Source organism: Erpetoichthys calabaricus, chromosome 7 (assembly GCF_900747795.2).
Source record: "Erpetoichthys calabaricus chromosome 7, fErpCal1.3, whole genome shotgun sequence".
Classification (NCBI taxonomy): Eukaryota; Metazoa; Chordata; class Cladistia; order Polypteriformes; family Polypteridae; genus Erpetoichthys; species Erpetoichthys calabaricus.
Genome location: NC_041400.2, coordinates 120,081,633 through 120,100,795, shown reverse-complemented (window position 1 = coordinate 120,100,795; position 19,163 = coordinate 120,081,633).

The window sequence follows — 19,163 nt, the reverse complement described above, 5'->3', positions numbered from 1 at the left end:
CAAATCATCCCACACGCATTTTATGAAGATGCCTCCTTTCCTACTTTTGATTGGGTAATACTTGATGTCATCGTTAGTTTGATTGGTGTTTTTAACTGTCCAGTGAGGAGGGCGTGTCTTTTAAGTACTGTCTGCAAAGTGTTGGCACTGAGATGTGGCGTCAGCGCCATAGTTGAAGCCCCTAACGTTGCGGTCAGCAAGTCGGCTAACATCCGCCATGTGCCGTCTTTCAGTTGCGAGAAGCAGATCATAGAATGGTTGAAACTGTTGCCCCTAACGTTGCGCCACGGCGTGTGGTTCGTTTATACCTCGTGTGTTCTCATTAAACTTTTATCTCGCGAATATGTTATTGCAATCCGCAGCGGGAGCGTTTCTATAAGCTTAATTTAAACTTACGTTTTACACCGTGCTTTCTTTCCCTTATGAACATGCTTGTATGCTTAACTCGCTCCGTTCTCAATTGTTTAATTAATTTTTTGCTCTTAGCTGTTCGCGGCTCTTCCTCCATTTCCCCCTACTTCGTTCTTTTATCTCGCGAATATGTTATTGCAATCCTTAACGGGAGCGTTTCAATAAACTGATTGAAAATAGTTTTGCATTTACCTTTTTAGTAAAAGGCGAGCTTTTAAGCCTGAGAAATCACCCCGTAAATGCACACGTTTAATTGCACATGTGTTAATATGTATGGTTACACAGTATTAAAAGACAGTGAACAACGTCAGTTACCTTTGTTCCCGCGTTTGATAAAAGGTGAGCTTTTAAGCCTGAGAAATCACCCCGTAAATGCACACGTTTAATTGCACATGTGTTAATATGTATGCTTACACAGTATTAAAAGACAGTCAAAAATTAACGTCATTTACCTTCGTTCCCGCGTGTGACTCGTGCTGTAAATCTCTTCCTTGTTTTTAGTTCACGTGATTAGGTAGGAGGCGTGATGACGCGATACGTGACTCCGCCTCCTCCATTACAGTGTATGGACAAAAAATATGTTCCAGTTATGACCATTACGCTTTGAATTTCGAAATGAAACCTGCCTAACTTTTGTAAGTAAGCTGTAAGGAATGAGCCTGCCAAATTTCAGCCTTCCACCTACACGGGAAGTTGGAGAATTAGTGATGAGTGAGTCAGTCAGTCAGTGAGTCAGTCAGTCAGTCAGTGAGGGCTTTGCCTTTTATTATTATAGATTAACAGTTTCCCAACACTGAAACCTTGTATTTTAAGCAGAGATGGTGTAGGACCGCACAGCAAATGATTATGGATAGTGGTAGGCCTACGTTTTCGAGACCTTGAATCTTGAAATGTTATGGGGGATACCCTTCACAACCAGCAACGAGGTCTGGGTAAACACTGTTATCTTCTTCAAGGGGGTTGTTCCACGACATTTTACCACAATTTTTTAAACATTCGATAAATAACCACTACATCTTAGATTTTGAATAAAATTGTTGTACTGGATTACTTCACATGTCAATGTCACTGGTGTAAATAAAAGTTTTTGAGTTGTAGAGGGATGAAACTTTTAGTCACTTCTGGGGCCCCTCCAGGATTAGGGTCCTGAAGCTTAAGCTTCATTAGTTTAATTGCTGATCCTGGATCATTAAGGCGGAACATAAACTTTTTTAAAACAAATCTAGCAAAGAGATGACCACAAAGTGGGGTTTACTGATAAAGTAGTATGAGACAGAGTATGGGAGTTAGGTGGAGAACTTTATTTTTTGGTGTACAAAGAATTATCTGCAACTTAACAGCTGGTCACTATTGAGAGAGTGAATGGTGTTACACTGGGGGTCCACATCAATAACAGGCCGGGCTGGTCTCATAATGCAGAGGAATTACTGTATATAAGAAAGGCAGAGAAGATACTCTTTTCTTTAGAGACTGTGCTCCTTTACATCTCTTTGTCATTGTTGTTTTGTTAGAATATTTATTTACTGAGCTTCTGTAAAAAACTAAATTTGCCCAATTGGGACAAATAATGTGTGATTTATTTATCTATCTAAATGGCCAGTGGCTACAATTCTGAGCGTAGTAATCACTGATGTATCTGTACACAGATATACCTGTGGACATGAGGAAGGGGCCAGGACTGCTGGGAGCAGGATGATGAGATTTTGAATACAAAATATTGCCTACAAAAGTATTGTAAATCCTTTCTGAAAAGTTCTGACTCCATGTTGCTTTTTGCTATTCACTCTAAAATGATCATTTAGAAAAGTTTGTGTGGACTGGAGTGTGAAAATATGCGCCTGCCAAAATAACAGCAAAATGCATACGCCAACAAAAATCAGATTTATAAAACCTATTGTAGCTGCACCTTTTCCAGATTCCCAAATTAATCAGCTACTGAGTTGGCAAGGTAGGATTCAACATGAGTCAAATGCATAACAGAAAAATCTCTCAGTCCAAAAAGTTTGTTTTAAAAGTTTAGTGAAGATTTAAAAAAGGAACAAATCACAAAAATTCAGAAAAAAATGTTATTACACATGCAGAATAAAAGGGAAAAAAGGAAAAAGGTTTCTTCTCTGTTTCATTATAATCTTAACTTTCTCATGTTAAACTTCGGTTAATTTCAATAGTTAATGCTGTGTTATTTCTTTTTTTTTGGTAAACTTACATAGGCTTCACTTCAGTACATTCAATATATTTTGTATGTATGGTACGTACGGTTTGAAAATGTTTAACCTCTATGCCTAACCAAGTGCAAGGCAGATCATAAACTGAACTAGTTGGTAGTCAGAGGGACAAGAAATAATTAGAACACTCCATTTTTAATTTAGCTTGTGTGGGTTATAATATTGACTATGCACTAATACTGTATATAGGCAAACATTTTAACATAACTAATACTGCTATTAATTTAACATTACCTAAGTCACAAATGGCTCTTACAGATGGCGTGCACACTTTTCTACACAATTTAACCTTTATAAATCACAATCATCTTGTAAATATGTGCATTGAGCCCCGCCCTAAAACATCCGAATATGGAGCATGGTAGTGTTGTGTGGAATTTTGCATATAAGTTGATACATATTTTGTATGTCTTTATTGGTAACTTGTAACACTAATGTCTATCATTGATAAGAACAGCAATGGTTAGATGGTTAAGAACCCCTTCCCGCCTTTTAAGAACCAGTCCTTTGTAATTTTTACGACAGGGTTGGGGTAAGCGCCTCAAACAAGTTTGGCAAATATTTCTCTGCAGGACTCTCTCAATCAACCCCCACAGGAAAGTCAGACTGCCTAACTGGCAAGCTTCACGAGGGTAGGTGTGAAGGTGTTCTGTCCCCCCTGTCTGTCTGAAGTAAGGCTGTTTGGAATTGGCTTGTATCAAAGGTCTTTAAGTACCTATTGGCTCTAGGGGTTGGACAGAAAACCTATAAATTTGCTTGTTTTACCCCTCTCTATCTCTTACCAAACTGATGAAAGACCATCTCACACACCATGAATTGAAAAGGACAACACAATGAAGAGCACAGCTCGGCAGCCATATTGAGGCAGGCATGCGGCCTGTTCTGAAGAAAGCTGACCACAAATGATGCCTTAACTAGAGACGTTTTAAGTAATTAACAAGTCTGTGTGCCGCCTGAAACTACACATCACCATTTATCAGGTTGTATGGTTACCAATATTCAAATATACTTTGCATATTGTTATTTATGAATATGATTGATAATACATTATTTAAATTGTAACCTAACTCATGCTTGTCTTTTACTATACCTAATTGCCTGAGGTTATAAATGTAGAAGGGAAGGTGAGGAGATATAGGGTACAAAACCTTACAAACAGTGTTAAGTCTGTGAGATTTGAGGCATTCTGACAAAGGCTACATATTAATAATACAAAAAGGGAACATAGAGTAATATAATACTCTACCAAGACAAAACAAGTAGTCAACCTCATGTATATGTAATCACAATGCTGCAGAACTTCATTGGTTGGTAGATCGGCCTCCCACCTGATGCGTTGAGACCCCGTCACCTTCATTCAAGGGTATCTGGGTTTGCTCTGCAACTGACAGTGCAAGATCATGTGCCTCTCCTCTGCACTGACATAGAAGGGAATACCGCACCAGCGTCTGAATGGGGAGGCATAATTACTTGGCACAAGTAATGACATGGTTATGGTTACAATGAACAGTGCAGGGCATATGAAAAACTGAGGGTTTAGCCAGTTACCTTACCAACAAGCCATTCGCCACATACAGCACCATTACCACTGACAAAACTACTGTGCCTTAAAATAAATTAATCATTGGTTGACCCAGGCAACTGAGACACAACAGTTTCCAGTCGTATTATGGCATTACAGATGACTTGTGTATTCATGGAACATGACTACTTATGATTAACAACAGCAGCCTCATTGCCACTAAGTGTCTTTATTTCAATAGGAATTTAGGCAATTGCGCCACGATAGAAGAACCAGACCCTGCTGTGAATTCCCTTTTTTATGTTTTGTGTATGTACACCTCACAACATCTGAAAAATGAACGTAGTGCCTCACCTCCAGCAAATCAGGCATGATAGAGTGGAGCTTGGCTGATATTCTTGAACTGTCATCCAGTTCCCTGAAAAGTGACAACAGACAGCTGTCGTAGCAATAAAAAGAGACAAAACTACAGTCTGTACATCATATTCATAGTTTTTGCGGTGTTTGCCACATCAACACACATTATAAAAACAGCTCAGTGATATTAAATATTTGTACATGTGAGTTGTTATTTAGCTACCTTGGCTACATTTCAATGCTTGATCAAGGGTGTCGTCATTTCACAGTTTCTCTGAAATGTAGCTTATAAATCCCGACATTTGTATGGGAAGTTGAGTACACACATTTTGAGACTCTTTTTGTGTGTAAGCAAGCTTTATAAATGAAGCCTGAGGTCTGTTCCACATATGAGCAAAACAATGGGAATTGAGCTGTAGTGTGAAAGTAGACTTATTTTGTTTTCAAAACTCAAATGCAATGTTATACTCATTCATGTGGTTTAGCACCTGTTGCTCATGAAAAGAAATAACAATCTGACACAACAAAAAGGACAATAATAATTACACACATTAAATAGAAAACATCAGGATATGTTCAAACTGATGATAACTGCAATGAAAGTATATAAAAACTCAAGCTCAGCTAACACAGACCCATACTAGCGGGATCATGACAAATCCATAACAATATCCTCCATTTAACAAAGTAGATGTGTCCCAGAGCTTTAGTTTGTTATAAAAAACTCCATTATTAGTGGTAGTTGTATAAAAACAGGAATATAAACATGTCTTTTTTGGGGGTTTCGCAGGTCCTGTCATGTGTCTTTACTCACTCTCATCTGTATTATCCTCAGCCTCCACATTCATGGTGCCATCTTGCAGACATGTACTAGAACTACATGTGCCGTAGCGTATATGTTAACAACCTCTTTAAGGAACTTTGTTCTCAGAAGATTCGTTAAACAAGGTGTTTCAGTATGATATACATAAATATATTGCAAAATAATCAAAAACAGACGGAAGAAGAGTTGGGGATCCAGAAACACCCCATTTAATAGCCAAGCAAGAGTCAAGGAAAAAAAACCAGGGAAAATAGTTGCTGACTGCAGTGTCAGTTAATAAGGCTCCTTGAGTTGTTTTAAGCTGCTGGGTAACAAAGAGGTGTGTCGTCTTGCAGGAGCTGACCCCAAATGACTGAGGACTTCCAGGATGCCTTCAGTTTACGTAACCACAGAAGTGGAAGAGGTGGGGCTAGTGAAACCTGGACTGGAAGTGAGGTCGATTATCATCCTGGGAGTTCTTCTCCATTCTAAAGGAAACAACAGCTTGGTTAGTACAGTAGTTGTGTCACATTCTTATTTGTTCCCCCATGTGCTCACATGTGTGACAATATATATATAGAAACATACTCACACAGTTAGTGCATTAATTGCTATTATTAACAAGGCTGCAAGAACTGCAGGAATTCACTCATGCAATATAATTGCTTCTTTTTGTTATTGCAATACTGAGTTTAATGATACAGTAATAATAAGAAAATACACAATTTTCGACAGAAAATTCAACAAAATGGTTAGCTGATGAAAAAAAGTCCCATTACATGTTAAGAGAAGCAGAAGCCACACCTTATACAAATATTTTTCTCATTCCTAGCAGAGTGTCTGCCCTCATTTAACAGCTGGCTTAGAAGACCTGGGTTCTTGAAAAAGAGAGTGAAACCCTCAAATTGAAATGTTGTTTCGGATATGCTTATTAGAGTCTTAGAGTGCTGGACTAAAAGTGGCAGATCATTCTGTTAAAAACTCTGGTGCAAAGGCACAAGGATTGGGTGTGACTCAGATTCAAAATTTCTACTGTTTTATTTAATATTTGTGAATGTGTTTGAGCTGTTGAGCATATTGCTGTTTCGTAAACCATATGAGGACCACTCTACTTTAAAACATCATAGGAGAAGAAGCAGAAAGGGTTTTCTGAAAACCCATATCATTGATGACCTTCACATGGACAGCCAGCTCCATTGCCCTAGTTAAAAAGCCTCAGCAGCATCTCTGTTATTTAAGGACACTTGAGAGGACCAATGTGGCTGCTGAGCTGCTCGTGTCCTTTTATTACTGAGAGTGTTTTGACTTACTGTATTATAGCGTGGTATGCCAACTGCACAGCAGCAGACAGAGAGATATTAATACAGCTCAGATATTATTGGACTTCCTCTACCCTCACTGGAGAATATCTTCAAGACTCACTGCCTCCGCAGAGCTAGCAATATCTGGAGGGATACAACTCACCCCTGCCATCACCTATTTTTCTCGCTACCATCAAGTAGGTGCTACAGGACCCTAAAGACTTGCAATAAAAGGCTCAGAAACATTTTTCTTCTAGAGCCACCACTCTATCATCACTCAGAATCGTATGTCCTGTATGTCTTAGTGTAAACTGTCAATTTGTGTAAATTTATTCTGGTGTAAATTGTGATTGATTTTTAATGACTAGCTATAGGTACATCCTAGTGACTGCACTGCAAATTTCATTGAGTAAGAAATGTGCAATGACAATAAAGGTATTAACATGATCTAGACATACACAGGGGGCTATCAAAGAGGAATACAAAAGAATACTCAAGATAATGTCTTGTTTTCCCTCTAATTTAGAAAGGTGCTGCTTTTGAATAGTAGATTGTGAGGTCCCACATAACTGTTAATTGTGGAGGGCATGCTGAGTCCAAAATAATCTACTGCTAATTTTATTCCTGATTGCTACAAGATGCAAGGAATCACTTGCAATGGAGCATTAAAATATTCAAAGTAGTCAGAAGGGTGTAGGCACAAACACTGTCAGCTGCTCTATTTAAAGTGGTGAACTGTGCATGACTTATAATTGTTAATTGAACATCATGCCTAATTGCACAGTGAGCTAATAGGAAACTGGGCTACAGTCCTTCACCACTAGAAGAAAAATGTGGTCTGGTCTCAAAGGGTGATATATTGATTATCAATGTAGTTTCTCTTTACACTGTTTTCAGCACGTTTGCTCTCCATTCTTGGCTCTCTTGGTTGCATTAAACTTTAACAAAAAAAATTTTGTATATGAACTGCACTTCTTGGGCAAGTGCGAAAACTGACAGCAAGCACAATCAATAAATAAGAATTGATATTGCATCTCTCCTTATTTGTGCCATATTTGTTTCTTTTATAGCAAGTGGCAGTAGTCAACATTTTAGCTTCTGGACATCACTTTTACTGAAGACATACAAAGTGCAAGTCTCCTATTAGAGCAAACTAGACAAGAACAGGCCATTCACCCCAACAAAGCTCGCCATTCCTTTCCACTTAATTCTTCTAAAATAACATCAAGTCTAGTTTTGAAAGTCCTTAAAGTCCTACTGTCTACCACACTACTTGGTAACTTATTCCATATGTCTATTCTTCCTAATATTTGTGCGAAATTTACCCTTAGCAAGTTTCCAACTGTGTCCCCTTGTTCTTGTTGAAATCCTTTTAAAATAACAGTCTTGATCCACTGTATTAATTCCCTTCATAATTTTAAACACTTCAAACATGTCACCTCTTAATCTTGTTTTACTTAAACTGAAAAGGCTCAGCTCTTTTAATCTTTCGTCATAATTCATCCTCTGTAGCCCTGGAATCAGCCTAGTCGCTCTCCTCTGGACTTTTTCCAGTACTGCTATGTCATTTTTGCAGCCTGGACAACTTAATTGTACACAGTACTCCAGATGAGGCCTCACCAGTGCATTATAAAGCTTGAGCCTAACTCCAAGACTTGTACTCCACACATCATGCAATATAACCTACCATTCTTTATGGCTTCTCAGCACCTTCTGTTAGTTGCTAGTGTTGAGTCTGCAATGACTCCTAAATCCTCCTCAAAAGGTCTAATTTCACTTTTCAGACCTAATATTTTGTTTTTAAAATACATCTCTATCTCTACCTTACTGTGGGTTTTAATGGGACATAACTGTTATGATTAAGTACTGTATCACTTTAAATTGTTTTTACATTCCTCTTTGCTCTTTTTACATGTGTTGTTCTCATTTAGGATTTTCATTTACTTTTACTTTCAGCTTCATTATAAACAAGTGGGACTATTTTCTTGTCTATTTTTGTTTTCTGTGGTCATTGCTATTTTTCGGCTCCATTGCCAAGACATAACGGCTTATTCTAGGGACGTAGTCACAGAAGTTGCAAGTGGTTGACCTTACCATCACGATGTTTTATAAGTCATTGCCATATTTAATTCAGCATACAAAATTGTTAAAATTCAGACAAACCTTTTCTGCCTTTATAATTTGGTGTTCTGGCTCTTGAACTTTTACTTTTGACTTCCTGACAATTTAGTTTAGTGTTTTGACTTTGATGACTTGATTTATTAAACTTCAGGTATAGACAAAAATGATAATTAATTAGTTGATTCCTTTCACAATATTCCTTGCAGTGATGTACTTTTAAAGCAATTTAACTAGTTAATTAATGTCATCTGGAATTGTTTAACTGTATTTGTTGGCCATTCGCTGTATTGATTTGACATATCATGAGAATATCATTCTTATTCAAGGGACTCGTGCTATGATTGTTCGTTTTTTGAAATACCCTGAAGAAAAGGTATACTCAAAAGGAATCTGTGGATTGGAGGCTTTTAACTTTTGATTCAAATAGAAGGATTTCCAGTTTCCTTGCTTGGTAAAGATTCATATTGCTTTAAGTCAGGATTTCCCCAACCAAGGGTAAATTATGCCTACTCAGGTGGTACATTTGCTCAAAAAATCTGAAGTCGAGAAGAAATCTTAAAGCAAATACAACACAAGATTTACTCTTTCAATAAATGTGTTTCAAGAATATCCAAAATTGTAGCCAGAAAGCAAGAACAAGTATCTCACTGATTGATGTCTTCTGGTATATCAGTATCTGCACATCATTAGTTGTTTTTAAATAAGAGAAATAACATTGTTATGTGCTATTAATATTGTTATTACTATCTGAGCCTAAAATAAAAATGTTAAAAACAGTACCTTCAAATATCCCTTTAGTCGATCGCTTTAGATAGAAGTATAAACTCAAATTACTAAACAAAACAGGGTTTGGGTAAATTTACTTGTGACAATTTGCCGTGGGATAAATGGGGTTAAAAAGGTTGGGAACCCCTGCTTTAAGAGAACGTCACTCTTATATACAGTATGAACATTCACATTGCCTACAGCCTCTATTGTGTTTTATATATTGTGTTTGTCTTAACTGCTTTAAATCCAGTATATTCTGGTTTTGTGAAGTTTTCATGCAGGTAACTCCTTGCCCTCCATTTATTATATTAAGTTATTATTATATCTTTTGTTGACATATAGTAGACTCTGTAGTAATTGACATTTATAACTGCTTTATAGTGTTATCCTCAGGTTGTAACTGCTTTTAATATAATACCTACACAAAACACCCCCTTATCGGACATATTTCTAAACCCAGGCAATAAAACCATTTCTCCTACAATAGAAATACTATACAAAGAATCAACTAAATAGAGAATAATACAATTTTTACAGTACAGTGCACTGGCAAGTAAATATATATTTTGTTATAGCAAAGAGTTTGGGGAGATTTATGATTTCCTTTGCCTTTCATTTATACATTACTCCGAAACACACATGGAGCAGGCTGACAGGATGCACGTTAATACTTATCATGCATCAAAGACAATAGTGGTACAAGGGATTCCCTAATGCTATGCAGCTCTGCATTCTTTTCCCATCAATTTCCATACAACTGCATTTATTTGAGGGTGTGCAAATCATATCAGCTTGCCGCTGAGAGCTGATTATTCAGGCTAACTAAAAACAGGTGTAGGCCTGATAATCAAAAATGCCACTCAGCACAACCCTTAGAGTAAAGCACCCCCTACTATAATCACTGACTATTTACACATATTTACATAATCTACCATCCCAGTCAGCTGCAGGCTCACCAGAGCTCATCAGCACTTAATACAGCAAATTACCTATTTAACAATAAATAAGTGAATATTTTTCATCCTATTATTCAAAAACGCATTTAGTACTGAATTCAATAATTGTATTAATATGAAGCATAGAAATTATTTAGAATAACTGAATAACTATATAAAATGTATATACTTTACACAACAGTTTATATTGCATTTATTTTTACAACTCATGTTTACAATATGTAATGCATACAAATAAAATTAAACAAGTTAACAAGCTATAAAAAATAGCACTGAAAATATAGCTTAAGTACTGAACATTGGCTATTTTTGAAAGCTGTTCCTGTACTTGATGTGGTTACAGATATGACAAACCCAAAAAACAAAATACGTATTTGAAGTCATTAACAATGCAAATTTGCAAAAATCTCCCATCACTGGCTGGGGTGTTATAATACTATTAATATTATTATTATTTTGAGGATGTGTTTATTCAAGGCTACTTAATAAAACCAAATTATTATACATCCAATTTGAATGATTACAAGGTACAAAGTACATATAATCTGAAGGATAGATGAAAAACTAGAATGTACAGTAGGTGATACAAGAGTTGCTTAACGTTTGATTGGCTCAGTACAATCACAGAAATCTTGGAGGGATACGAAGGGTTAGAAAACGTGAGCAATACTATGATGCTTTTTAAAGAATTGTGTCTTCAAAAGGTGCTTAAATATCAGTAAATTTGGAGCTCTTGCAACAGTCATGGAAAGCTTGTTTCATAGCTTGGGAGTGAAAATTGAAAGCACTTTCCAGTTTAAGCTCATTTGGTAAGAGTGGAGGCATTCGGAACAGATACAGTACTTCTGGTGCAGTTGGGATCACCAGGCACTCTCTCTGTAGAAGAGAGTCGTTTAATGTTTGATGCAGTTTCAAAGTCAAGAGGAATGTTTATAAAAGAGACAGAATGTGGGTGTTGGGGGGTCTCTTTTTCTTGGCATTATAGAAAGTCTGGGGAGATATCAAAAGAACGTTGTCTTCATTGAATTTTTCCAATGAGTGTAAATGTTCCTTTAATTCATTAGTAGCTGGTCCTGGTTGCATGTGTTTTCAGGCACTTTCTTACTGTTTGACTCTTTAGAAATTTATTTGACATCATTACTTTGTATGTGCATGTATGTACTGAAATATGACGTCACAGGATCCTTTTTGAAGACAAAGAGGCATTAAATAGACTTTTGCAGGACATGGTGCCATTGCCCTGTTTTTTTTTTTTTTGTACGACATTTGAGGCTGCATCCCATTTGACTGAAATTCAACTTCAAAACCCCAGTAACTAAACAAAATATATTTTGTGAACCAAAAGATGAGTTTGTCTGTGGGACTGAGAGAGTGAGCATGTCACATTTGGATCTTTCCATTTAATGATGCAGTATCAGATGAGTGAAATGACGCTTCTGCTTGTATATTCATCCATGGAGACATTGTGTTCATGTTCTTTTTATAACCTTGGTCAGTGACAAAAAAATGACCATGTCTTAACCTTTGCCAACTGTGATCGCCCAACTAAAATTTGGGCTCATGTGCATGTGAGAAACTAAATGAGAAATGTCTCCTCCTTCCTTTTATTAAAGTGGTAGCATTACTGCCTTGCTCAGTTCCTCGATGAAGTCTTGGGTTCTGCTCCCCATTTTGCGTAAAGTGTGACCTGCAACAAAAGGCTGGGGTGACATTTCTACTCCAAAGGATAACAAAGTGCCAGGCCTTGGCAGCAGAAGAGAGTCTGATGCCTCATGTTTAATTTGGTGTGTCGTATCATGAATATTTTCATCTTTCTGTTGCTGACTAGTTAAATGAGTATTACTAGTTGTGTGTGTGCATGTAATAGATGTTTGACATCAGAGTGGTCTGTTTTATTTAAGGTAGGAACATTTCTCAAAGTGAATTTCTTGAGTAATAGAATCAAAGAAAAATTATTGGAACTTTTTTTTAAATTCAAGTGTCGGTACCTTTCCTGTTTGCGTACTGTTCAGTTTTGCCAATCGCATATAAATATGATATAATAAATATAAATTCATAATATATATCTTATTCATTTGGTGCTTTTTTATTGCCATTGTGACCACAAAGAACAAGTATTTTTGCTGATGGACTTGTTTTTAAGGTATGCAAATACTTAGTGTCTTGAGTTAATATAACCAATTTAATTAGTAAATATTATTTTTAAATAAAATTCTACAGACATAGGCAGTAACACTTATTTCTATGTGTCTTGATGAAAGGTCTTGATTTCTGGAAAAAAAAATGTATTTCTTTGAAAAAAGTACAATTTTATTTTCTTTTTCCAGTGATTTAAACTATGAATTATATACCTGCAGTTGTTCAATGCAGTATTAATGGAAAAACTCTGTATTTTTCATTCAAAACTTTTTTATATACAATCATGTACCAATGCTCTGCAGAACCCACTTTATATCACAAGAACAGGCATGCTATTTTTTAAAATTAATCAAAAATGCTGCGCTGAAGAACACAGTTTTCTGGGGCAAATTAATGCTTACCCTGACTGCGAAAAAATAACATTGACTTGAAAAAAGTCAAACTTATCTTTTAAGTTCTTCAGCACTTCAGGCAAGTGTTATAATCATTTCACCAAAAATTTGAGAATATGAGTTTCTAATCGTTTACACTCTTCATCACCGAAAGACAGGAAATAAAAAAGGGAAAGGAGAGGTTCCCAACCATTGCTAATTTTGTGTTTTGTATTATTAGTTTAATTTTCTAAAATAATTGAATCGATATATTGCTTTCATAAGCCCTGCTGAAGTTAAAACTGTATTGAATTTCTGCTCAAATCAAGCTTGATTTTGCTAAATTTTACAGACAAAACTAAGGGTCTGGAAATGCTGCAATCCCTGAAAGAATCTACATCAAATGTTAGAACATATGTAGAGAATCATTTTGGCAAAACATCTCCTACTGTGCTATATGCCAGTTTTTAGGTGCATTCACATATAATGCAAGAAGCACCTACTGCAATAGCCGTGACTGTCTGTGGTTCAGTATGAAACAACTCAAGCCCTCATGTGACAACTTTGTTGAAATTTGGCACACTTATTCTTCAAAAAATATTTGTGAAGACAGTTCAGTTTTTGTTGAGATATGTCAAAAAGATTATGTTGTACAAAGTTCCAAAATTTCACAGTCTTCTATTGAAAAGCATTGGGGAATCTGCAAACTCGTGAATCCTAAAACAGAAAAACATTCTGTGAGACCTAAACAATGAATGAGTTTAGTTTATTGTTTCAATTTTACCTTGACAGGGGTTATACCATCTTGTATAACTTTATATATATATATATATATAATCCAACGTCTGTCTGTTTGTATGTCTGTCCACTTTTCTTGAGAGAACTACTTAATAGATTTAGATTGGATTTTTCTATAATTTGCTTGAACATACCGGTTGATTTTGTAACTTCTCTCATTGCCCTAAGTATCATAGTTCGGTTGAGGCACAGATTTATTAATGCGAATCCAAGAGAGATGCAGTGGGCCAAGGGGACACAGAGGAGGGGCCTCAGAAGTATGGAGCTGGGTGGGACCATCCTCACTCACGTGCCAGCCTCCTTTCGAGTCACTGTACCTCTCACCACGTGTTGGAGCGTACCTTGCCACCGATTAACTAGAGATACCTGTTTGTCCAGCAGACATTATCATCTAGAGATTGTTAAAGAGTAATGTTTGACATTTTTGAAAGAAAGATCACAGCTACTTGTGTTTTATAGGGTATCTGCTCATTGGCAGAGATATCATGGCCAAGTGCTCTACTCCCCACGTGGGGGATGCTCTCCCATCAGAGCTGAACACGATCAGATACAGTGGCAATGTTTGACGTTGGAGCGTACCTACCTTCCGCACGGCCAGAGATACCTTGCCAACTTTTTACATTTTTGGCAAAGAGATCACAGCTACATTCTCGCACCTGATAGAAAAAACAAAAATATTGAATATCAAGAGGCCCTTGGATATGAAAGCTAGCAATATACAATAAATTCTTCTCAATACAAATTATTATATTTAAAAAAAAAATTTATTGACTTTTAAAGTTTGTCCTGTTTCACTACTATGCGGGTAGAGCCATGGGGGACAGCTAGTTTTGTATATTTTCTTCTTTTACTCATCCGCCAGCTGCTCAGATTCAATGCCAGGTAACGCAGCTCATACAGCCCACTCCTTCTCCCATTGCTTTTAAGAAGTTAACCATAAAAGTACAAACACTTTTGGAAATAAATGGAAGAGGAAAGTAATTATGTAAGCATATATAAGACTGAATTGACTGAACTAATATCATCTCTGCAAGTTACTATTGTAAAGAGCCCACCTTGTCAACATGCAGCTAAACAGTGTTTGAACTTATTAATTACATAGGAAAGTAGAGCTCCCCTAAGTGATATAAAAATATCATGGGATTATAGAAATGGAACTGCAGTTGACCTGCAGGCAAAAGATTGGAGCTGCTGGGCATACTGTACTATAAGGACCATGCTGTGGTATACAGTTTCTAAGGTGCAAAAAAAGGGGCTGATTGTGCCATTAATAGCATGGATAAGGCACCATTAGAGTATGCCCATGCTGAAAGACTTGCTTAGCTGTTAAAAGTACAAAAGACTGAGCGATGGTTAAATTTCCCAAAGAGCTGCTGTTTTTTCTGTGAATCTTCATACTAGGCTGTGACGATGCGGGTTCTGCTCCATGCTCCCATTTGTCCTTACGGGAGCCCTGAACCCGACACTGTCAGTAATGTCACCGATGAGCTTGGCAATGAGGCATAACAATAAAACAAAGGGATGGTGTAAAAAAAGTGCCAAGTGCTTTTATTAAAACAACAACAAAAACGAAGTGTCCAAATAAATAGTGCAGTGCATCACAGTTTCTTCAATAAATAATGTAAAAACAGAGGTGAAAAATGGAGATAAAGACAATAAATAAATCCTTTCAAACGAGGTTAAGACAATGGCTGGAAGCAGTATTTTAGAAACAGAAAGCCCGGTGTCTTCTTTTTACCTGGCGACTCCCCTGCTTCTGCCATCGGGCTTCACAAGAGGAAAGTCGCCCTACCTGCAGCTGACCTTCTTTCCACTCCTGATCTGCAGGCTTCCCAATCCCTGGGTTTGGTTTAGCACTCTCCAGACTGAGATTTAGGTTCCCCAACGGCCAGGACGCTCACGCTGGGGAATCCATCTCCCAAGCCTCATGACTCCTGCTGTCTTCTGCGGCAAGCTGTCCTTCTTGCTGGTCACTCCCGCTCCTCACAGAATGCTCAGCGGGAGCGACCACAATCGACTGCCATAGGTCCCTAGGTGTTGGCCAAACACCTCGCTAGGGCTCAACTGTCCAGCGCTCACTCACTCTCTCTCGCTCTCTCTCTCGCTTCCTGCCTTCTTCCTCCCTGCAACCTCCGTCTCTCTTTCCGATCTTCTTTTATTTTTCTTCTCATTCCTGCTAGCCGCCTCACGCTTCTATATATTACAGGGACGTGGATCAGCTGTGGCACTCAGCAGATCCTGGGAACAATTACTCCTCACCTGTGCACTTGAGTGAGAATCACCCGCATCAATGAATCACCCTGGGAACAGATCTGCCACACTTACCACGCCCCCTTTCTAAGCCGTGAGTGTGGCAATTATTTATTTAAAAAAACTGGCCTTTTGACATGAGCTGTGGACCTGGTATACAACATGTACTAGTATTGGTCATTTTGTTTTAATACTTATTTTTATTTTAGTAATTACTGAGTATTGAGTATACTTCCAAAAATATTGTGAAAACTGAACAGTTAGTCACAAACCTGCCATCACTAACACACATCAATCATTGCCATTTTCATATCACCTGAGTTGGAATCTGCTGTGCCTGAAACCTATTGAGCCACCACATGCCTATTGAGGTTACACTGTAAAGTACTATTAAAAAGCATATACTGAAAGTAGTCCAGTAACAAATGTAAGTACATTATATTATTGCTGTTATTTTTGAACATGACTCATTGTTACAAAAATATTTAACAAAAATATAACAGCTGACTGTTGGATGAAGTAACAAAAAATGTAAAATGCTCCATTTTTATATCAATTAATGTAGTTGCTGAATGTAACGTGAGTGTTATGCCATGCATTTATTTTCTAAATTGTTAAGCAAAATAACGCCACACGTTGGAGAGACAGTCAATAATGAGTTTAGTATATGTCTTTCTAAAAGTCCTTTAAAACTAATTTACATCTGCAAACCAGAATTTTTCTCTTTATAATACTCCAGTTAAGACAAGCAGTGAAAAACTAAAGCATAAGGTTAGCACATGAATTTAAATCTAGCAACCTTAAATAAGAAAGAAAAATTGAATAGTAATTGCCTTGTTCTCTTCTAATTGCCTTCTTTTAATCACATTCACCAAATTTGAAGCCATATTAAGTAACATACAAAAATCAATAACAATCATATATCAATAGTACATATAAAGAAATTAAAATATGTATAAAATCATTAACAATTTCTACAAGTGCCATTAGATCCTATTCTTTCTGAGATCTTATTCTTTCTGTCCAATAATACGGAGGTTAATTACATTTTAAGTAAAAGGTTTAAGTGAGTGTTTCAGCTGTGTAGGTGTGGCAGCTGTGGGTTACAAATTGTGTATTTATGTAATGTATATTTAGGCGAGTTCAGCAAGGGTGGGCATCTGTTATTACATCCCAGTTATAAGCCTCAGTCGGGCACTATAATTAAACAGTAGTTCTCTTTTTGCTTCACTGACTGAAACGATTGTTCTGTAATCCCAAGGCCCCAAGTTTGAGTCTTGCCAGTGGTCTTTCATTGAAGATAAGTGGCCAAAGTGGAGGGGGATGTTGTCACCCTGAGTGAATTACTGAGCAGAGATAATAAGTAACAGTAAGTTAAATATTAAGCATTTCAAAATTATCACTATTATGTTGTGAAGTTCTTAACAGCAATAGGTGATGTTCTCTTAATTTTCTGAAGCACCTTTTTAAATAAAGATCCAACTAATTTTCTGTTAGTCCTTTTACTTTGGCAACCTCTTTTACTTACTCCTGGAGTTTTAACGTTTAGAATGGTGGATGAAAGACTGGGCTGAGTTATACAGTATATAAAAATTGTGGTATTAACAATGTAATTAACAATTCTTTAAAAAATGCTTGAGGTATTTTCCAGTTTCTTTTCAACATGTGAATATTCAGAGATAAAGTAAAGTGAAGCCAAAATTTCTTTATAAGAACAAAAAGTTAATAACAAAAGAAGATAAATTAACTTCGTCTCCACCTGCTAAAATGATTTTTGACTGGGTAGCTAGACATATGTACCTGCATGAATTAAGTAAAGCACTTATGCTGGTTGAAAACAATCTTTAACATCTTAAGAATAACAAATACATTTCTTTCTTGTTGGATGAGTCTATTATTAAAACTTCTGAGAACACAAGTATATTCCACAATTTATTTTTTTCTTCTTCTCTGTGCCTATACTAAAAGTTCCCTTCTTCAGCTTTATCCTTTGCTTCATATGTGAACTTGTATAAATCCCCTCTCTTTTCATTCAGTCAGTCCAGGCTTTCTAAGAGTATTTTGTCATGCTATTGTACATAATGTAGCACATCCATCTACAGTATATATGAATCCTAGCATGAACAGTTTACTTCTAAGGACAGCTAACACATTTTCTAACACAGTCTATGCTGCTGTATTATAAGAACCATAATAACAGTAATAATAATAGAGCTCGTGAACGGCAAAAACAACATGCTCTGGTGTCTTATGAAAGCCCACAGCACTAACATATTTTTTAAAGAAAAAAATAAATAAATAAAACAAGCAAAAAACATTGCTGTTGGGACTAACAACTGAGAAATTGCAGCCCATCAAAAATCAGGGTCAAGTGAGCAGGTGCTGTCCTTCAGAGGAGCACTAGGCAACGTGTGAAAAAAGGCAGCAAAAATGCAGATGTGCCAGGAAAGGTGAAGCCTATCTGGGTGTCTGTCTAGCTGCAGGAAGCTTTAATTAAGGCACCCATGAGAGCAAAAGAGAGATCTGCAATAATGGCTCTAGCTGTGTGCTATTTGATTTATTTCAGCTCTTGTGCATGACTGCACTCTACTGCACTTTGAAATGAAAGCTAAAACGTAAGTCTCTGTGAAGTCAATGCAGCTAGACGAGAGAAATCCAGGCATGCTTAATTAATTAATATATACCTACAGTGAAAAAATAAATAATTTTACACTTTTCCAGGTTTAACATGTTTCATTATGGGCAAGTGTCCTAAATTCTAACTTCCAAGACTACAATTCAAATCCACAAAATTTACTTTATAATTTGTTTTTGTGCAAAAGACTCCAAGACTCAGAGAACAGATGTATTTTGCGAGCGGCAGAGATCCAAAGTCACAAAACGAAACATGACTCAAAATCAGACGTTTTTTTCTCCCTAAAATGCCTTTTTCTTTTAGTTGTTGTTTGAGTACTAGTATTTCCTTTAATTCTTCAATGTGTACCATCCTATGGTTATTGTGCAATCATACAGGCATACTGTAGCTGTGCACCACGTTGCCCGACAATGACCTGCTTTCAAGCCATAAAATGACAAAACCCAATAAAACATTGAGAATAATAAGAACAATAAAATTACAGTGGTTTCCTTTACAGTGTTGTTA